The 20,624-nt window shown below is 40.9% G+C and overlaps 1 protein-coding gene and 1 long non-coding RNA gene across 2 annotated transcripts in view; one reads left to right on the top strand and one right to left on the bottom strand.

Moving 5' to 3' along the window:
• FLRT2 (fibronectin leucine rich transmembrane protein 2) overlaps positions 1-20,624 on the top strand; it is a 102,785-nt gene that overhangs the window by 3,815 nt on the left and 78,346 nt on the right. The gene's annotated exons all lie outside the window — the stretch shown is intronic.
• The window catches only part of LOC106726121, a 92,760-nt gene continuing 72,223 nt past the window's right edge, over positions 88-20,624 (bottom strand). The window contains exon 3 of the long non-coding RNA XR_001362143.1: positions 88-141. This is a non-coding gene — a long non-coding RNA (uncharacterized LOC106726121). The remainder of the gene's footprint in view (positions 142-20,624) is intronic.

Raw genomic sequence — 20,624 nt, forward strand, 5'->3', positions numbered from 1 at the left:
CGCTGCGGGGGACAGGGCCGGGCTCCCGCAGCCGCCACGGTCGTCGCCGCCTCCAGCCGGAGGACCGGGCAAAAGTTTGGATCTGGGGGAGGACGCGGCGCTGAGCGGGATTACCAGCAGGCCAGAAGGATACCTGGAAACCTCGGCAGGTAACGGGCACCCCCCACCCTCTCTCCCCACGTCCCTCCGCCGGGCTCCGGCTCCCTCCCAGCGCCTTTTCTGTAGCTCGCCCTCTCTGGCTGAAAGTAAGTGGGAGGCGAAGTTCCAGATCCCATTCCGGGCGTGGGCACCCAGCGCCGGGAGATCTACAGTCACCGTGGGGGCCCCGTGGCGCTTCTTGGCGTCCGGGGGGCAGCTGGGTGGCGAGGCGAGTCTCCCCCGGGAAGGGATCAGAACCCGCGGCTCCAGCTGGTGCCCGACCGTGTAGCTCCTTGGGAATTTAGAATGTGGTGGGTAAAGAGGCGCTCAGTATTCTTCAATCAGGGGAAATGATGGATGGATCTCACTCACTCCCACCTTGACCCTCTCACGCTCGTTGAGCGTATTAAAAAAAGCAAGCGCCCATTCGCACTCCCCTGCCGCGGTTAGCTGGTGCAGGAAAGCAAACGGGGGGAGGGGTGCTGTGTGAAAATTTCAAGGGAGGGGGAACATTTATCCTCCCCCCTTTTGACATCCGGGGGGGGGCTCTCCTCCTACCATTCAGCTTATGGCATCATAAAACAAGAACTTTAGAAGTCACATTTGGATTGAAGGGCGAGATGAAACACTAACCACTGTGATTTGGAATGCGCGTGTGTGCTGGGGTGTGTGTGTGGGGGGGGGGTGTGAATGGTGGTGTTGCAGAGAGGTTTTGATTTTTCCTTGGCGGCCTGATGCGTCCTAGTGCTGGGGTGAGTGTGCGTGTGTGTGTGTGTGTGGGGGGGGGGCGCTGAGTGGTCGCGAGTGTGCACCGAGGAGGGGGCAGCTGAGAGACGTCCGGAACCGCAGCCTCACTTAGGCTAAGAAAATAGCTCTGCCTTTCACTCTGAGAGCGAAAGGATTCCAGCCCCGGGTTCCCCAACATCCCCTCTCCCCCCAGTGGAGTTTTGAGTTTCCAAGCGGCTCAAGGTTTGCGGCTGCTCTCGTTTATTATTATTATTTGTATTTTATTTTTAAATTAGGATCGTTATTAACTCACCTGGAAACTCATGGTGCCTTCTCTTGTAAATGGAAATCAGTTTCCGAGAGCTTTTGATTAATTTTAGTGGAGGGACTCCCCTGGTAAAGCTTACAGTAAGCTAATCAAGGGCAAGGCACAAATCCGTGTAAATGCTCGCCCAAGAGTGCAAGGTGCTGATTAGATTTCTTTACAGGCTGCATTTGCTATGCAAAGCCTCTTCCAAATGGGATCTATTGCTCCCCGCTCAGCTGGGAGGCTCTTTCATCACACAGGGTTTCAGGGAGCTTCGGGGCATGGCCACCGGCTCTTGGGCTTATTGCTAAATTTATTATGTCTAACTTCTCCCAGCCAACAGCTAATATGAAGGCTAGCTTCCATATCGGGAAGATATTGTCCGTGTGACCTTATTAAATCTCCAGTGACGGGATCCCCCAAACATGAGGTGAACAGCATGCAGCATTTGTCCAGGGATATATTTGGTGGCTGCAGGATGCATGTAAAAATTTAGTTCAGCATCTAAAGTGTTAGAACTGGACTTTTTTTTTTAATCACTAAGCAACATGCACCAGATCCCTAAGATGGACAGGCCACCGTATTAGAAGAGAATAAATCCGTGGGTAATGCATGCACCGTGGAAAGTTGCTAATTTCCCCACAATGTTACTGCTCTCCAGAGCACACTTTTCTTCCTCCCCTGCTCAAAAGCCCCGCACAGGATAGGGTTAAGCCGTTTAAGGGTTTCTAACAACCACAGATGACAGTGCAACACCATACTGTCATGTTGAGTCGCAAATATCTGACTGGAGGAGGTTGGAGATGAAATTTCAAACAGGATTCCATGTCTGTGCCAGGGGATACAAGGCATTGTAGAAAAGACCTGTGCTGGCTGTACTGTAGCAGAACCTATTACAAACCTAGCATGGAAAGAATGCCTCTTTTTTTTTTTTAATACCCCTCTTAACACTTCACTAGTTTCATTGCAGTTTTACAAATTTCAGGGGCTGCTTTGGACAGAAGAAAATAGATTCCCAAATGACACCACACTGGGCGCCTTGGAGTTAGTTCCCAAGACAGTCACGGTTTTTTTTTTTTCCTGTATGCCAGGTTTCTGATGATGTGATCTTATCCGAGTTTGACTTGGCCCGGCTGGATCTAATTGGAAGCTCTTCTGATGTCTGTTCCATTTATATTCTGGCCTGCTGGAGAGTTTGATTTAGGATGTAGATTTTAGGTTGCTCCTTAAAGCAACCTTACATCTTCCCAGTTTGAAGCTGTGGTTTCAAGAAAGGCTCAAGTAGGTGCTAGTCCAGAAGCCTTAAACTGTAGAGACTCCGTGTGAACCTGTGATCTAGTTGGAGTCTTCAGCTTTGTGTTCTGCAAGGAAGAATTGTTGCTTCTAAGATCAGCAGTGTCTGAAGTTAAAAAGCAAGCCAGGGTGCCAGGGCCTCTTAGTTTTGCTTTCTCTCTGTTTCAAAGATTCCAAAAAAGGTCAAGGTGATGTCATTTTATTTTCCATTCAGGTCAGACCTTCCTGGATAATCATCTTTTCGTATTTTTACTTTAATTTCAATGCACGTCCATTTTTCACTGGATTACTTTAATAACTTTGTGGTTACTGCCACAGTGATTCAAATACAGTCCATTAGTGACCTCTGTCTGTGAGATGTGAATACTCATTGTTTTTCTTTCTTCTCATCAGAATCTACAGATTATGTGACGGGGAGAAAACCAACAGCCTGTAGTTCTTCCCAGATATTCCAATTTTCAAACTTGATTTTTCAAATACAGAGTTCAGTGCAAGTAATGCTATTTAACAACAGCAATAAAAATGTTACAGGGTAATAGGCTACTAAACGGCTCTTCCATGGAGCATTGACAATATGATCAACATAAATAAAACAGCAGTGTTATCCACTGCCAATAAAGGGGTTGTACAGTCGGGTAGACTAATGTTTTGAGACTACAAAGCTTCTACATGTCAGTGAAATTTTATCGCCCCCAAGTGCTTACATAACAAGGGAAACTTGATTCAAGCCCAGAACATGTATGTGGTGACTAGACTTCATAGTAGCAGTGTGTGTATGTCTTTAAATTCAGCTGTGAACTTATGGTAAGATCAAGGGCGAGTCGGGTGTGAGAAGGGTGTCTATAAACAGATGGTATTTTAAGGAGACTTTCAAAATCTGATTCCGAATCCAGCTTTGTCTTCTCAGGGTTTTCAAGTTGAAATTTCAGTTTGAGTTGATTATTCTAATGGTAATGGAAGACAAAGTTTGCTGAATTTCGTAGGAGGGTGGATACCATTATCAGACATTTTCCAGATGGTTTTTGATGTAGTGGTATTTGGGGATATGGGGTTTTTAGGAGTTTTTTTTTTCTTTTCCCTTGGGCAGGTTTTGTGCAAAAGACATTTTTAAAAGGCCAATTATTATTATTAAAGTGAAACAATCATTATACTACCCCAGCCAGTTTTCTTTTTCTCCACCCTCCAAATTGCTTTGCTTATTTTAAATTATTTTTTTTTCTGAAAACTACGTGTTGGGGATTGGAGTAAGTTATCAGTATTTTTTTTCTTTACTTTTTTCCATCAATGTGAGCTCCAATTAAGTATCTGTGTAGAGGAAAACACACACACTCACATACATATACATCAAGAACCATTTTAAGACAGAGATTCTTTTCAAGGCTTTAAAATATGTTCCTTTTTAAAGAACTATGACACCAATATTGTAATAAAAATATCCTGTGTTCCGATGAATACAGAGACTTATTTCAGCCGCATGGAACAGTAAAACACTGTATTAGCAAAATAATCAGTGGTATTTTCAGTACATGGTCAAAATATGTTAGAACCTTCATGGACTTTCCCCCCGACCCCCACCCCTTGGCGACTTTCGCATCTACTGGTCTTTTTTGGTTTTCTTTGATTTCTTCTACTGTGGGTCTTTGAAGTGATTCAAAATTAAACAGTAGCTACTTCTTTAGGGAAATTCATCATGTTATGTTCAGGATTCCAGAAGAGTTAATGATGCAGAAAAAGTCCTGTAAAACATCTTTTTAAAAGAAGTCCTTCTCTTGCAGGTTTCCCACTCACTGGCCTCCTGCACCATTTGCAGTGAATTGGAACTCCATTATTTATTTATTTTTCAAATACCACCTCTAACTTAATTTAATGTGGGATGTGTTTCTGCAGAAGCACGCAGCACCATGTGTCCCGAGTCGCCTGAACAAAGCAGTGTCATTTTTACCGATCTGTAATAAGGGGAGGTCAAAGAAAATAGCCTTGCATAATTTGGGAAGTCAAAAGGCCACATTCATGGTTATCACACACTGGTCAGTTATTCTGCCTGTAATAAGGGCGCACATTTTCTGGAAGGTTAGCGGTTAAAGTCCTGAGCCTTTTTTTTTTTTTTTTTGAAACATTCACAAAAAAATATCTGGTGTTTCTAGCCATTAGCCACTCATTAAAACTGAGCTGGTTTTCTCACTTTCTTCCCTGGTTGCTTTTAAGAGAATGTGCAAGAAACTTGGCAAAAGGCCCCCATTCCCCCCAGGTCCCAGGTCATGCGTTATATTTCAGTTCTCTTTATTAGAGCTTTCAAGACACAGATAAAAGAATCTTCTATTTGAACCATTTAAGAACCTTAGGGCTTTGGATTTCAACCCATCGAAAAATATCAGGTACCAAAGTTCATAGATGCTATTAGGCCTCAGAACACTGAAACCTGTTTCAAGAGTGGCTCCTAAAATTGGTTCACAAATTTATTGCCCGTTGAAGTCACCAGAGGTCATGTGGCTGAATGGAAAACATTAGACTCATATCAGTCCAGAAATAGGTCCACGTGCTGGTGTCACTCTGAGCCTCAGCTGCCTATGGGCATCACTTTCATGAAATCTGGTGTCAAAATAGCCTCTGGAATAGTTTCCTCTCCCACTTTGCTCCAGAGTTAGGGTTCTCAATTATTTTGGAGAAGGAACTAATGCAGAAAATAGTAATATTCCTCATAGATATTAGATAAAGAGGAAATGAAATATAGGAGAGTAAATTGCCTAAGCATTTGGCATAGAGGTTCCAGGAAAACCTGTGTAGGCCTTGAGGAATGAAATTGTTTTTAAAACACATTCATACCTAGCATTTATGCACCTCCTCCCTTGCATTTTCCAATTCTCACATAGAGGATATCATCTATTCCTCAACCTTTGCCTCTGGGAATTGGTGTAGAAAGCCCTACTCACCTAGCTCCTCATTGGGTAATTGGAGCCAGAAAGAGGTTGAAGGCTACCGACGGCTATGGAGAGTTCTCCTTGAAACCATTTGACATTATACAAAATGATGGACATTACATTTTATTACATAGAAGTTTCCTACTTTACAAAGCAACCCAAAATGATCAGAGTTGGATTTTTTTTTATTAAAAGAGTTAAAAAAATACAGAATTCTATAAATATTTAGATTTAAATAGTAGGATTTCACCCTCTCCAACATGATATAAGATGCAAGTTTGCCTGTTCTGGAGGAGGATAATTTTATGATGTAGGCATTGTGACTTGGGACCTTAATTGGGCAATAGGAATGAGCAGTGGGAAGGTTGTTTTGGAGTAAAGAAAGGATGTATTTCTATAATGGAAACTCGCATTCTCATGTCAGCACTCTCCTTTCTACATTTATGACCTTGGACGAATCACTCAGTCTCTTGGAGACTTAATTTCCTCTCTGCAGAGTTCAACAGGGTTGTTCCAGGGTCGGATAAGATTAATGTGTGTGAAAATACCTTGATAACAGTACAGTTTTATATTCCCATAAAGAGGCATTATTCAAATTGATACCGTTTATCACTTCATGACTGTCCTGTGCTAGGGCTAATTCCAGGTTTTATATGAATAAAATGGTAACCAAGGCAGAGTGCCCTGCCCTCCAGGAGCCTTTTTCTGGGTTCTATGGGACATCACCCAACTGGGAAAGTGTGGATGGCCCTCTTCATCACTCCTTTCGTTCATTTAATGGTACGTTGTCTGCTTTTTAGAGTTTGCTCCACTTTGATACAAGTCTTCTTTTCAAGGATCAAGGGTAAATGGGGTGAGTTGGGTGCCAGGGCCAAGCTTGTCTCTCCTGACAGCTTGGCTTGACGTTGGACACTGAATTTATCACAGATGGATTCCACTGAAGATCTTTTGGGAAGAAACCATCAACATTCCCTGAAATAAAGTCATTTCCCCTTCAGGCTGGGTTTATACTTTAGCCATTCAAGTTACCTTTTGCAAAAACACAGTCATTAATAGGATATATGATGATTTTTTAAGACCTCTTTTGCAATAGAAGGCAGGTTAGGGCACAAGACTGTCTTTTCAGTAGTTTGGCAGACCTCCTGGGCCCATTACCAATAAATGAAAAGACTTGATTTATTCTGACACCAGCATAATCTCCAAAGCTTGGCCTTCTTTTGACTTTGTTAGTGTCACAAAACCTCTGTGGGACAGTCTTTACAATTTATTTCTTCATATTATGTTCAGTTGTTATTTTTATAATTGTCCAATCTGAGACGCTTTTAAACGTAAATGTTCTGAGAGTGACTGTGTTGGTTTTATTTTCCTAATCTGTATACAGGTAGGCCTTTGTCAAGGTTAATTTCTAATAGTTTAAGGTTGCTTAATTGAAGCCTGCAGAAAACACTCCCAAGTGAAGTGCGTATTTATGAAATATGTGATTAGGGTCATGATTCTGTTCAGAGATTTTTATCAAAACGGATGCTAAACACTTTCTTCACACAATTCATCTCATACATGACTCTTGGTCAGAAGGAATGTTCCTATCAGCGATTTGAATGTGTGACAGTCTCTATCTGACAATTTTCTTTTCAGTTTCTAATTTGTATTTGCCAGAGGTCTGACACTTGGTTTTTTCTTTTTTTAAGTGGATTAGTATTTTAGTAGTGCATTATAAACTATCTGGCCACAGCACTATATTTTAACATGACAAATTACTTTCACAGAATCTCAATACCTTTTGTTCTGGCAGTGCTGAATGATAGAATAATGATATTTGAAGAAGAAAAATGTTTACTACTGCTCTGAAGAGTTCTGCTAATAAAACGAGATGAATCTGTAGGTATGTGTGTGGGGAGTGAGTGTGTGCATGTGCGCATCTTTGAAATGCATACACAAATCTAAGTCTTAGATGCTAAGGGGAGGGCAGACTGTTAAACCCTTCAGCTAGATGGTGCTCATTTCGCCCATAGGTCCCTAACATAATGGAGTAACGAGATAACCCCAATTATTTTTAATTGGAGATGTTCTTTTCCACGTAGGTCCTAGGGAAACTCTAAATAAAGAAAAGCACAAAATGCGGTGAGGGAATATGTTTTTGTGTGGCTGTCTTGGTAATCATGAAGGAGATATTATTCTTGTAGAGGCAGAAGGCATACAATAGATGATGAAGAAAGCCTTTTCATTCATTTCGAAGTTGATTTTTAGCTCTTACTATGTCCCAGGCTTAAAGTAAGACTGGAGAAACAAACAGGTAATGTAGAATCCATTCACATGAGTCTACCCGGGTTGGTGAGAAGAGAGTGAGACACAAAACCTAATTCCACTGCAGTTTTATACATGTTTGAAAACAGCACAGTCAATCCCAGTAACTGTGCCAGGAATACATGAGCATTACATTTGGAAAGAGATAGCTGGCTGTTGTTAATTTTGTAAACTTGGGCAAAATTTTTATTTATTTATTATTTTTTAATATATATTTTTTTTTATTTCAGAGAAGAAGGGGGAGTTAAGAGTGAGATAGAAACATCAATGATGAGAGGAAATCATTGATCAGCTGCTTCCTACATGCCCAACACTGGGGATCGAGCCCACAACCCGGGCATGTGCCCTTGACTGGAATCAAACCCGGGACCCTTCAGTCCTCAGGCCGACGCTCTATCCCCTGAATCAAACCAGCTAGGGCTACTTGGGCAAATTTGTAAATGTCTTTTAGTCTTTGTCTCCTCAAGTAGAAAATTGGAGGAAATACTTTCTACTCACAGAGTTGTTCTTCTGAGGATAGAGATAGTTGTGTACAGTGTCTACCTTCAGGCATACAGTAGAAGCTTAATAAATGTTGACTGCAGATCATTCCAAAATGATAATGAGTCCATTATGTTGCTCTCTCAGACCTCTACACATTATTTTGGTCATTTCTCTGGAATCCCAAAGAAAGGTTTTGACTCCTTGAGCCTGTTCACTAACAGGATACAGCCCCTTCTGCAAAATAAAATGTCATTATTTATGTGTATAACAGAGCATGTGGGGACAGCAAAGGAAATAAGCACTCCACGCAGGGGCAGAATGAGTTCATAGCTGGTGGTGCACAGGGTAGGCTGATGCTATGATTAGGGACAGAGAAAAAGGATGGTGGACAGAAAGGTGTCCCAGTTTGGGAATCAGAAAATGGTGTCATCTGGGTCCTGCTTAATTCTAGTTTTTTTAAAAAATATATTTTTATTGATTTCAGAGAGGAAGGGAGAGGAAAAGAGAGATAGAGACATCAATGATGAGAGAGAATCATTGAGCGGCTGCCTCCTGCACACCCCACACTGGGGATCCAGCCCGCAACCCCGGCATGGGCCCTGACTGGGAATTGAACTGTGACCTGGTTCATAGGTTTATGCTCAACTACTGAGCCACGCAGGTCGGACAACTGTAGGTTTTTTTGAAAGCATTGCCTTTGGCAGTTAAGGGGTGCTTCTCCATGCACCCCCACTCACCTCCATGTACCCTTCACAGGTGACCAACGCATGCAGCTTGCTGCAAGTTCTGATCTAGACTGTGACACTAGGCACAGTGAGCTGTGGTTATTATGTCTTTGCTACTGTTCAGAGATTTTTATCAAAACGGATGCTAAACACTTTCCTCACACAATTCATCTCATACATGACTCTTGGCAGAGTCATAAAAATATTGTATTGTAGAAGATTAACATGTAAATTATTATTATGTGTATATAATACTTATTCTGTACTTAGATCAAGATGATACCTGGCTTGTTTAATGATAGATGCATTGGGGTTATCAGTTCAGTGTGAAAATATTTGTTTCAGAAAATAATTTTCAGTGAATTTATGTAAAGGAGCTTCTTATTGCTTGTATGGCAGATACTTCTGAACAAACGCAGTGCTCAACATTGGTAAAGATACATAATGCTGGGGTTATTTTTTATTATTATAATTCCATGTGTACATAATATAATTTTCTCATTCTACTCACCAATTGGAATGTTTTATTGACATTATGAATCTGTAAATTTATTAATGTAGAAAGTTTAACAAGATGTTAGTATGCCCCAGACCACCAAGTCTGTAAACAGAAAAGCTTTTTTTCTGATAAAAATCACATAATATAATTAATCCAATTGGAGCAAAGAGAAACAGTCGCTAGAGTGTATTTTGTAAATTGTTAACATCTTAGTAAGTAGCTTGTGAACCAACATTTTCCCCAACATAAAACAATAAGACCTTGTTTTGTTTCTCTAGAACAGTAAGAGAGATTAAAATTCTTTGGAAAGTAATTTAAAATGTTTTTACCCAAATAGGTAAGGAACAAGTCCAGTAGTGCTGACAGCAATGGAATTTAAAACTCTGTTCTAATAATCTCTGAGTCCCGAAGGAATGCAAGGCATACATCCGTTCAAGTCATGCGCTTATAACTGGGGATTTGACCAAGATTGGTCCTTCATCAATGCCAGGCACCATGCTAAGTTTCCTGTCAGACATTTGGGATATTCTTTCAAAGGAGACCTCATTCCTGATCACCAAGAAATCTGATGGGTTGGCCCAAGTTGTTTTTCCCAAACTTAACTCATCCATCCTAATTAATGGGAGGAAGTAGTTAAAAATACAAGTTCCTGAGCTCTAGGCCTGAAGATTCTGATTTTAAATCTATGAAGCCTAGATTCAATAAATGAATGGGAATGTGGATGCTGAAAAGCTCAGAATTGGAGATCGCTGATGTAGATGATTTTTAGACTTTTTTTCCTGATCCAGAATCTCCATGCTTTTATAATCATCTGGTTTCTAGTCACTTGTGAATTTCTGGGAGTATTTTTGCTGTGTATTTTGCCACATAGGAAATCTTTCTAGATTTATCCCAATTCTCCTAGGAAAGAACCTTCAGAGGGCCCGAACGTCAGAGCCTACTTAGCCCTTGGTAGCCATGGCCTTTTGTATGGTCTTTCCACCATCCATCAGTATCTCCTAAACCATTGTACTGTATGTATTGTTCTAGGTGTTCCTAGAGTTAATTTCTAAAAAAGACAAATCATATTATGTTACCTTATTGCCTGTCCACCTATACAAAGTCCATCCAAACTTATCCTAACATGTGAGATCTATGACACTCGGATGTCAGGCCTCATTCTCAGGCACCTGTCCTGTGTATCCATGTGCCACGGACGGTAAAACATATTCCTCTTCATATTTAGCATTCCCCAGGTTGTTTAGCCTTTGCGTAGAACATTACCTGCTTACTCTCCATTTGGCAGACTCTTTTCCTTTAAGATCTCATGAATGTCACCTTCCCTCCCGGTCAATGATGTCAATCCTCACTCAGGCCTCATTCTCAGGCATCCGTCCTGTGTATCCATGTGCCACGGACGGTAAAGCATATTCCTCTTCATATTTAGCATTCCCCAGGTTGTTTAGCCTTTGCGTAGAACATTACCTGCTTACTCTCCATTTGGCGGACTGTTTTCCTTTAAGATCTCATGAAAGTCACCTTCCCTCCCGGTCAAAATTAATCATTCCTTTCTCTGGGCTTCTACAGTACTTTGTTTGTACCTTTACTGGTTCCCTGTTTGTGTTGTATTGCAATGTTTCTGTTCACATGTCCTCCTTTCCCCTTAGATTCCAAGAGCCATGGCTCATTCATTCTGTCTCCCCAGTGCGCACAATAGTACCCAATGCGGCAGGTTCTGCACAAATGTAATTGCGTGAACAATTGTGTTGGCCAATCCTGGAAAACAAGGATTCATAATCTAGTGATAGGGTGTGAAAAAAAAATCGAGTGCTTTTTTCTTCCCATATGGGGGGAAAAAATATACACCCTCCACCTTTCTACCTTACTCTAAGCAGGTTTGTCAGGCAAATGCCTGCCGCTTAACCCAACCCAGATCAGTGTCAAGCTCTCCAAACCACCCATGAGGCAATTCAGATGCCACACTGGATGATCTGTTTAAAGAAGAAATCATTTTGCTTGATGATCTTTCTTGGCACCGAGTAAAGCCACCGGTTAAGTAGATATTCATGCAGATGTGATTTACATAGAAGGAAACATTTAACTCATCACATTAACTTTGTGTATCTTGGCATGATTAAAGAGAGCCCTAGGACTTGTGAAAAAATGGATTCAGTTCTTTTTTTTTTCTCTGTGTTTTTATTTTCTTTATTTTATCCTAAGCACATTATTTCCTGATGGAGCTATCTGAGGAGCCAGGGCCGCTCAGAGAGGAGAAAAGGAGGCTAGAAATGATAACTCCCTAATGACTCTGTCCCCACAAAGCAGGATCCACCTTAGTCTTTATGACTTGACATTGACTACAGCAAAGATCATGGGAAGTTACAGTCAATTGTAAACTTACAGGTTTTAATGTGATCCTGATGGAGACAGAGTTGGGCTTTAATTCCTTCTTGTTCACCAAAAGAGCATTCTAACTACACCTTGCCCCTTTCATGGTAGATTATCAATGATGGACAGAGGTGATTTACATTAATGCGGGGGTGTGGGGGGGTGCACCTGTAAGTATACTCTAGTCTCTTCACCCCTTTTTTCAGCAACATGTTTAACGGTGAAAAAGAGTAGATTCTGGTGGAACATATTTTGATATGCCCCTACCTTAACCCTTTGTGCCCTCTGGGCTGTCTATATGTTGGCAACTCTTTCCATGCCAATAAAAAACACATGGAGTAACATTTGAGATGATTTTGATAAGTGAGTATGCTTTAGTACTGGAGACTTACAACACAACCCCAGAAGGTCTTATTATGTTAATTTATAGGAATATTTAGAAACAGTCAGTGTCTCCTGATTCTTGAATCAGACTGAGTATCAGCAAGGCCACATTCACATCCAGAAGGAGTCATCATCATCATCATCAAATTAATGATATTGATCATAGAGAAGGTTTAGAGTACTATTTATGCAGTTTATGTATATCATCACATTTAAATCTTCACAAAAAGCCTATAAAGTAGACTCTGTCCAGTATAATCCTTTTTTAAAATTTAAATTCTTTATTGTTTAAAGTATTACATAAGTCATCTTTTTTCCCCATTGACTTCTTTTCGACCGCCCCCACCCCCAGCACATGCCCTCCCCCTCTACCCCCCAGTCTGTGTCCACTGGTTAAAAGCATGCATACAAGTAACTCCATTTTACACAGGGAAACTAAAGTGGAGAAAACTGCCCGAGGTTGCTTATCTTGTAGCTATTGTTAATTATCTTTATAGGATAGGTGAGCACTGGCTAATTTCCAAAATCAACTCTAAATTTATTTTCTCATGTCCTAAAAATCAAGTTCAGGGTGATTGCTCACTGTCCATGGGTAAGCTGTGGTCCAGCATTTTATATTTGACTTTTTGAGGGGTAATAATCTAAAAAGTCATGAATTGCTCTTTGCCATTTCAGAACGAAAAATGTTCTTGGGTCTCTCAATTTAGTTATGTAAAATGAGAAGCGAGAAGAACTACAATTTTAAAAATAAAGTGTGACTGACAACTTCCAGCATGTTTTCAGTATTAACGAAAGCTGTGGATAAATGCCTAATGAGTGAGGAAAACATTTATTGTGGAGAACACTTGCATTTTTTCGCCTTTACCATTTTACCAGCTCTACTAATAAAAAGTTAAATAGATGGATTTGAGATGCACCTATTTTTCTCTGTGGAGGTGATAATGGACAATGGAATGGCCAGAGGTCAGATAATAACATAAAGCGAATGGCCTCCGAGAGCCTGGAAATAATGGAGAATTGACTGTGTTATAAATAGGTCAGATTCTCTCCTTTTCTAAATCTGTGTAGTTGCTCGGGCAGTAGACTTTATTGGGTGAAAAAATGACCCAGAGATGGGCTGGAGAAGGCTGTTGTTCCACATTGATAATTCCAAAAGAAGCACAGTATGTACCTGTGAGTGTTTACTCTGTTGAACTTGATTTTTGACCATCACTCCCTTTTCCCACTTTCTGTTGATGCATTCATCCCTGTATGTGTCAAGGTGGTATTTTATGAATTCAGAGATTATAACTGAGGCCCTCCAATTATTGGTCTTTCCTAGTTCCATGTAAATATTATTGATACTGTCCAAATTAAGTGATTTATTCCTTAGTTCCTTCATTTCCCCTGAGGTAGCTAGACTGTGGCTACTGTTATTTCTACATCCTTTTGTCACCCTTTGCCCATGATCTGTCATGAGGCAACTGTGGACGGGGTGGCATAAGATTACTGCTGATCTAGGTCAGTCTAGGTGGGCTCACTGATGTGGTTGCTTATGAAAGCAGGCTCTGCCCAGGTGTGGTAGCAGTTTGGGGAAGGGCTCCATAGCCAGCCAGCTCCAAGACCACATGAAAACACCAGCTCTGTTTGGCCCTCAGGTGAATTCTGTGGTGTATCTGTCTATGGCGGTGGGAATCTAGCTGAATTGGGTGGAACCAAAACATTTGCTCTCTGCAATTTGCAAGGGAGATGTGATCAGCCCATGTGAAAGAAACCTCCACATGCCAGTGTCACTCTCACTGGGAATGGCTGCCTGCTTTGCCTAGATCACATGCATCTGTGAAGGACCAGCTGGTTACCCAGCGTTACTCTTCCCTCTCTACTCTGAATACTGAACTCGCTTGAATTTTCTGTTGGGCTCCAGTGTTGGTATGTTTTAGAACGAGGTAATTATTTCCAACCAGGTCCCACCCTGCTTATATTTCTCAAATAAATATGCTGGCTAGAACTACCACTTTGAGTCATCTTGATTACTCTCTTTCATTCATTTTCAGCTGCTCTATTCCTACTTTCATGCATCTTTAAAAAATTCTGCTCTTGACCTTTAAATTGGTTCTGTTGTATCCATGGTAGTTAAGCCCATGTGTGGTTACCCACCGGTGACCTTCACACAATAGTTCCATTCCTCTCCCCCAGTCCTGTGCTGATGAGATTACTCTCCATAATTTACAAGGTCAAGTCTGAACTTCTTAGCTGGACACTGAAGGCCTTCCCTTCCATGGCTTTTCCTAATCTCCCCACCCGAAAGTTAATCTCCTCTTAGGAACTAAATTTAGGGTGTGTCCTTACTTTTACCTTTATAGTGGTCCGAAGGTGGTGTAACATTGTACCAAATACTTGTTCTCCACTGTCTGTGAGCTCATTTAGGGCAAAAGCCATGCCCAATAAATGTCCGAGTAGCTAAATTAAACTCCTATATCTGACCCCAACCTCCTCTATGAAACATACATACTAGCACAAATCTATGTCTCCCCTCTATATACTACCTCCCACCAGATTTTAAATATTGAGCAAATGAACATTAACAAAGTTCGCACAAACAACTCATGTATTTGAATTGTAGAGTTGCCTAATAGACGCTCCCTTTGTTCCCTCTGCGGAATCCTGTGTGGAAGCAGTGTGCCCTGGCTTTGAAAACAGGAAGGTGGAACATTCCAACAGCATCATGAGCCCTCTGTTTATATTTGTAAAACCTGTAGTCTTTCCAGGCCTTGAGGCAAGAGCAAACAGAAATAATCACAGGCATTAGAACTTGATTATGTTGAATTGGATTCTTATAACTCAGGCTTGATAGCAAGAATTAGTGGTTTGATAGAGAGAGAGAGATGCTTGCAGTATTGCAAAACCATTGACTCTGGCTTGTTGGAATCTTGGAAGACATCTGGATGTTTTCAAAAATACAACAATCATTTGCTTCTGATTATCTCCATAACAGTATTCCTTTAAAAGGGGATCTGCAGAAAGATGCAGAGTGGGGGAGATAGAAAGTCCAAGGGGTTTGGATTCAGACGGACCGGATTTGTTCTGCCTCCACAAGCGAGGGTAACTTAAGCATGTTTCTTCGTTTTTTTGTCTACTTCCTCAAGTTTTAAATAGAGGAAAAGTAATACGCATCTCATAGCATCACTGTGACGAATAGATTAGGTGATGCCCGCCACACATCAAGTACTAGTAAGCATTGGCTCCCTTCCTCTTTTCCCTCCAAATTGAAATAATATGAATGCTGTGGTTTATAAATGGCGATTTCTTATCCTGCATGTAGAAGGATATTCTGTAATACTATGTCACTATTTCTCCAAAGGAGCTCTCTGTAGCCATGGTGCCCTTTACCTGATTTCTCCATAACAACATTTATTTCTGGGGGCCAGAAGAGGATTGGCTACCCTAGAAACAGTCATCACTCTGTCTCAATTAGGACACTCACTGTTGAAGAACTCTTAAAATCATTTCTCTTTCTGGGGAAAAAAAAGACCATCTTTCCAGAAGTCTCCTCAAAAAACAGTGGGTATCATGGATCATTAGAAAAGAATTACCCAAAGGAAGGGCTCTTAAAAACAACTGCCGGCAGAGGAGTCGACTTATCACCAGGCACAAGGGAATTTTTTCTACCAAATTTTAGCTTGTCACTTATAAACATGAAAATTGCAACGCTCATGATATATTCTACGGGGACAATGCTGTGAGTGTTCCCACTAGGTGAAATTCTCAAGTAAGAGATTCTAAGGATGAGCATTCACTCTGAGAGAACCCTAGGGAATGTCTGTTAGGAACCAGGTGAACAATAAGCAAAAGCCATTACAAAGGGAAGCAAAAAGGCAAATCAAGTAAATCCTTTCAATGCAGAGCACATAGTGGAAAAAATGAAGCGCTATGAGCCACATTTCATTTAGCATGAATGACGGATGTAATTATAATTGGCTAATGAGTATTTTTTTCTTTTCCTGCATAATATTAGTGTCATCAAAAGTGATGAAGGTGTTTTGCATATCAAAACCCCCAGTCATGCACAATTATATTTATGGGCTTCTTTTCTGGTAAAAAGTCAGTGTTGTTTTATCCTTAATCTAGATTTCAGTTTAAGGCTTATCCATAGTCTGCAAACACAATGTTGTAAGATAATGAAGTATATATAGCTGTAAAACAGAAGGATCTCTTACTCTTTGAGACAGCATGGAGGGACCTGGAGAGTATCATGCTAAGTGAAATAAGTCAGTCAGAGAAAGACAAGTATCACATGATCTCACTCAGATGTGGAATCTAATGAACAAAATAAACTGACAGACAAAATAGATCCAGAGACATGGAAGCATGCAACAGACTGAGGATCCTCAGAGGGAATGAGGGGGTAGGGAGGGAAGGTGAGGAGGGAAGAGATCAACCAAAGAACTTATATGCATATATGCATAACCCATGGACACAGACAATAGTGGGGTGAAGGCCTGGGGAGGGAATGACTGGAGTAGGGAGGAGGGGGTCATTGGGGAAAAAAGGGGGACATCTGTAATGCTTTTAACAATAAAGATAAATACAATAAAGTAACAATATGGAACCCCTTAACACATTTTATGTTAAAAGTAAATATATTTTCCCCCCAAAAGAAGGATCTATAGAACATTATTTTTCCTCCTTTAACAGACAGATATTAGAGCCTACCCTTGATTATATTTTTCTATGTGTGGAAATATTGATGTTGTATTAAATGCTTTGGAAATCTAGAATGGTTTTCATGAGGAAATTGTAACATTGCCATCATTAGCAATTTTTAAAAGAACAAATTATCTTGATGGTTTAGCTTAAATTTGGTCCTTATGATAGGCGTGCAAAACAAGCTGGATTGTCATTGCTCCTTCCTTCTCCATGGGTCTGTATTTCTAAGTAATTAATGGAATTTTTATGAAAATATATAGCAAATAGAAAATGAGTGTTCAGATAATTCTTTGTCTTTAAGTGAGGGAGCGAATTGTAAATAATGAAATCTAGAGAGACATTCTTAATTTCACCGGTAGTTGGGTTTGATTCTGACTCCGTCTTTTTACTGAACACTTAACAAGAAAGATGAAGGGATTTAAACCTGAAGTCTCTTTATCTTCTGTCTTCAAAATTCAGACCACGTTCTTGGTAGAGGAGTGATAGTTGGCGCTTGTGGAATGTGAACAGGAACATCAGGTTATAACTGAAATGCTATAAACAATGGGATTGTTTGGAAAATTAAGAAGTTGCAGTGGGGGAGAAGCTTAAGAAGTGCACAGGCATGCCACTTGTAGAAATAACCTTTTAGAATCTCCTTTTCTGCTTATATTATCTCTTACCCTTCTCCAAATGACATTTTAGGGGCTTAATTTAAAAAAAGAGAAATGTTTCCTTTTTTCATGTCACTCCATGATTTTACTCTAAAGCCCAAGTGATAGCAATAGAGGTTCACTTTGTTCTGTGTAATGGGAAGGGATGGAGGGGTTGGTACCTTGCGTTCATGGGTACACCCACACATGATTCCAAGTAAACAGAATGTCAAGGACTGCATGGTTGTTCAGCGCTGGGATGAGGTGGAACTGAGTTTGAATCCCAGCTCTGCTGTTAACTGACTGTGAAACTTTGGGGAAGTTATACATTTTATCCAACTCTTATGTAAAATGAGATATTAATCTCCTACAGAGTTCTTATAAAGATTAAGAAAAATAATGTATGGAAGATATTATACATAAGATGATCTTAGTTTATTATTGTTGGTTTTATGTATGTTTGGTTACTTACCACTGAATTCTAAATTCTTTAATCAGTGGATGGATGGATGAATGCATGCATGCATGGATAAGTATAGTGATTCTGCCCTAAAATACAGAAAATATTTAGTTCATTAAGATTTCAATAGACCCTAATGGAATAACTGAATACCTAATATAATTATTGCCAGAGAGAATACAGTATGAAGTGAGAAATTGAAGATGGGAACCATTTTTCATAATAATCCTTTCAATTTCTATAACTAGTGTTTCTATTAATTTTTATTTAAGATATATAATTTTACTTTCTCATAATAGGCAGGACATGTGCAATTATTACTATCTCATAGATTCCAAGAGAGAAAAATGAAATGCTGAAGGTCATGTTCCTTTCTATTTTGTGGAGCTATGTACTAAATAGTTATCTTATTAATAACTAGAGGCCTGGTGCATGAATTCATGCATGGGTGGGGTCCGGCTGGTCTGCCCTGATAGGGTCTGATTGGGCTGGGCTGGCCAGGAGGAAGGGCCGCAGGTGGTTGGCCAGCTGGCCCCGCCCCCAAATAGGGTGGGGGGTGCTGATCAGGGGTGGTACGGGCCAAGGGGAGGGGCTGTGGTGGTTGGCCGGCTGGCCCCACCCCTGATCAAGGTGGAGGGGGCCGATTGGGGGCAGGGCTGGCTGGGGAAAGGGGCTGTGGCTGGCTGGGGAAGGGGGGAGAAGCCGCAGGCCATTGGCCAGCTGGCCCTGCCCCCTGGTCAAACTCCTGGTCAAACTCCCAGTCGAGGGGACAATTTGAATATTAGCCTTTTATTATATAGGATTGATGCCATGAATTGAGTTGGACAGCAGTATGGGATACTCAAAAGCTCAGTAGGTTGCTTCACAGAAGGTCTGAGTTCTAGTTTTTGTGCTAACTCTAAAAATCTTTGATTTCTGTCAAATTACTCAACCTTCTTTTTTTTGACTTTTAATTTCTTTATTGATTAAGGTATTACATGTGTACATGTGTATCCCCCCATTACCACCCCCCCCCACTCATGCCCTTCTTGAGCCTTAGTTTTTTTTATCTGGTCAAGACTGAGCATTTCCAGGAATTCTCTAATGATTAGGATCTAGGGAACTAGCATCAGTGGTTAGGTGCTTGGCTCTGGATTCTGTCTGCTTGGGCTTGAGCTGACTTCACAGCTTCACAATTCTGGCATCTTGTCAAGGCACTTAATCTCTAGAAGCCTCACTTTTCTCATCTGTGTAGTGGGGATAGCAAAATCAAACCCTCCTTAATGAGTTGCAATGAGGATTAAGTGAAGTGATACTTGTGGGGCATTTGTCATAGCACCTGGGTCAGTTAAGTGCTCAATGAACATTAAGAAGTCTTCCAACATGGCTTATTCAAAAATAGGTAAGTGTCACCGATGTTCTCAGAAAGTAATAGACATTAATGTGTTCCTGTAATACTGACCCAACAGCCTAAGTCATGGCCTTCAAAGCTACCAAGAGAAGATGATCACAGAAGAACATCCCACAGGCCTCTTCAAAGAGAGATATGGTTCCTCTAAGTCCCTATGGGAGCTCAGCAAATGCTGGGTCAAACTCCTGGTCAAACTCCCGGTCGAGGGGACAATTTGCATATTAGCCTTTTATTATATAGGATTGATGCCATGAATTGAGTTGGACAGCAGTATGGGATACTCAAAAGCTCAGTAGGTTGCTTCACAGAAGGTCTGAGTTCTAGTTTTTGTGCTAACTCTAAAAATCTTTGATTTCTGTCAAATTACTCAACCTTCTTTTTTTTGACTTTTAATTTCTTTATTGATTAAGGTATTACATGTGTACATGTGTATCCCCCCATTACCACCCCCCCCCACTCATGCCCTTCTTGAGCCTTAGTTTTTTTTATCTGGTCAAGACTGAGCATTTCCAGGAATTCTCTAATGATTAGGATCTAGGGAACTAGCATCAGTGGTTAGGTGCTTGGCTCTGGATTCTGTCTGCTTGGGCTTGAGCTGACTTCACAGCTTCACAATTCTGGCATCTTGTCAAGGCACTTAATCTCTAGAAGCCTCACTTTTCTCATCTGTGTAGTGGGGATAGCAAAATCAAACCCTCCTTAATGAGTTGCAATGAGGATTAAGTGAAGTGATACTTGTGGGGCATTTGTCATAGCACCTGGGTCAGTTAAGTGCTCAATGAACATTAAGAAGTCTTCCAACATGGCTTATTCAAAAATAGGTAAGTGTCACCGATGTTCTCAGAAAGTAATAGACATTAATGTGTTCCTGTAATACTGACCCAACAGCCTAAGTCATGGCCTTCAAAGCTACCAAGAGAAGATGATCACAGAAGAACATCCCACAGGCCTCTTCAAAGAGAGATATGGTTCCTCTAAGTCCCTATGGGAGCTCAGCAAATGCTGAGTGATGTTGACGTTAATGATTCTTTTGTAGATGGCATGGAGTTTCCTGGTATAAACAAGTAAGGCAAGGAGATCTTTTGGCTTATTGGCAGGATTTAGAAGGCTGATTGGGAAACCTTTGAGATGAAGGAGCTATTCCAGAAATCCTTCCAAGAGGCCTAAACTACTGTAACTAATGAGTCTTGTTGCACATATATCTGATGCTCCTGCCACTGCGTTAAGTTTCTGAAATATTTACCAGCCTAACCTCCAGGATCTAGTTTTAGAAGACTACAGGGGTAATGGCATTTTTTGATGCAGTGATTAG

This window comes from Myotis brandtii, unplaced genomic scaffold (genome assembly GCF_000412655.1).
Source record: "Myotis brandtii unplaced genomic scaffold, ASM41265v1 scaffold228, whole genome shotgun sequence".
NCBI classification, from domain to species: domain Eukaryota; kingdom Metazoa; phylum Chordata; class Mammalia; order Chiroptera; family Vespertilionidae; genus Myotis; species Myotis brandtii.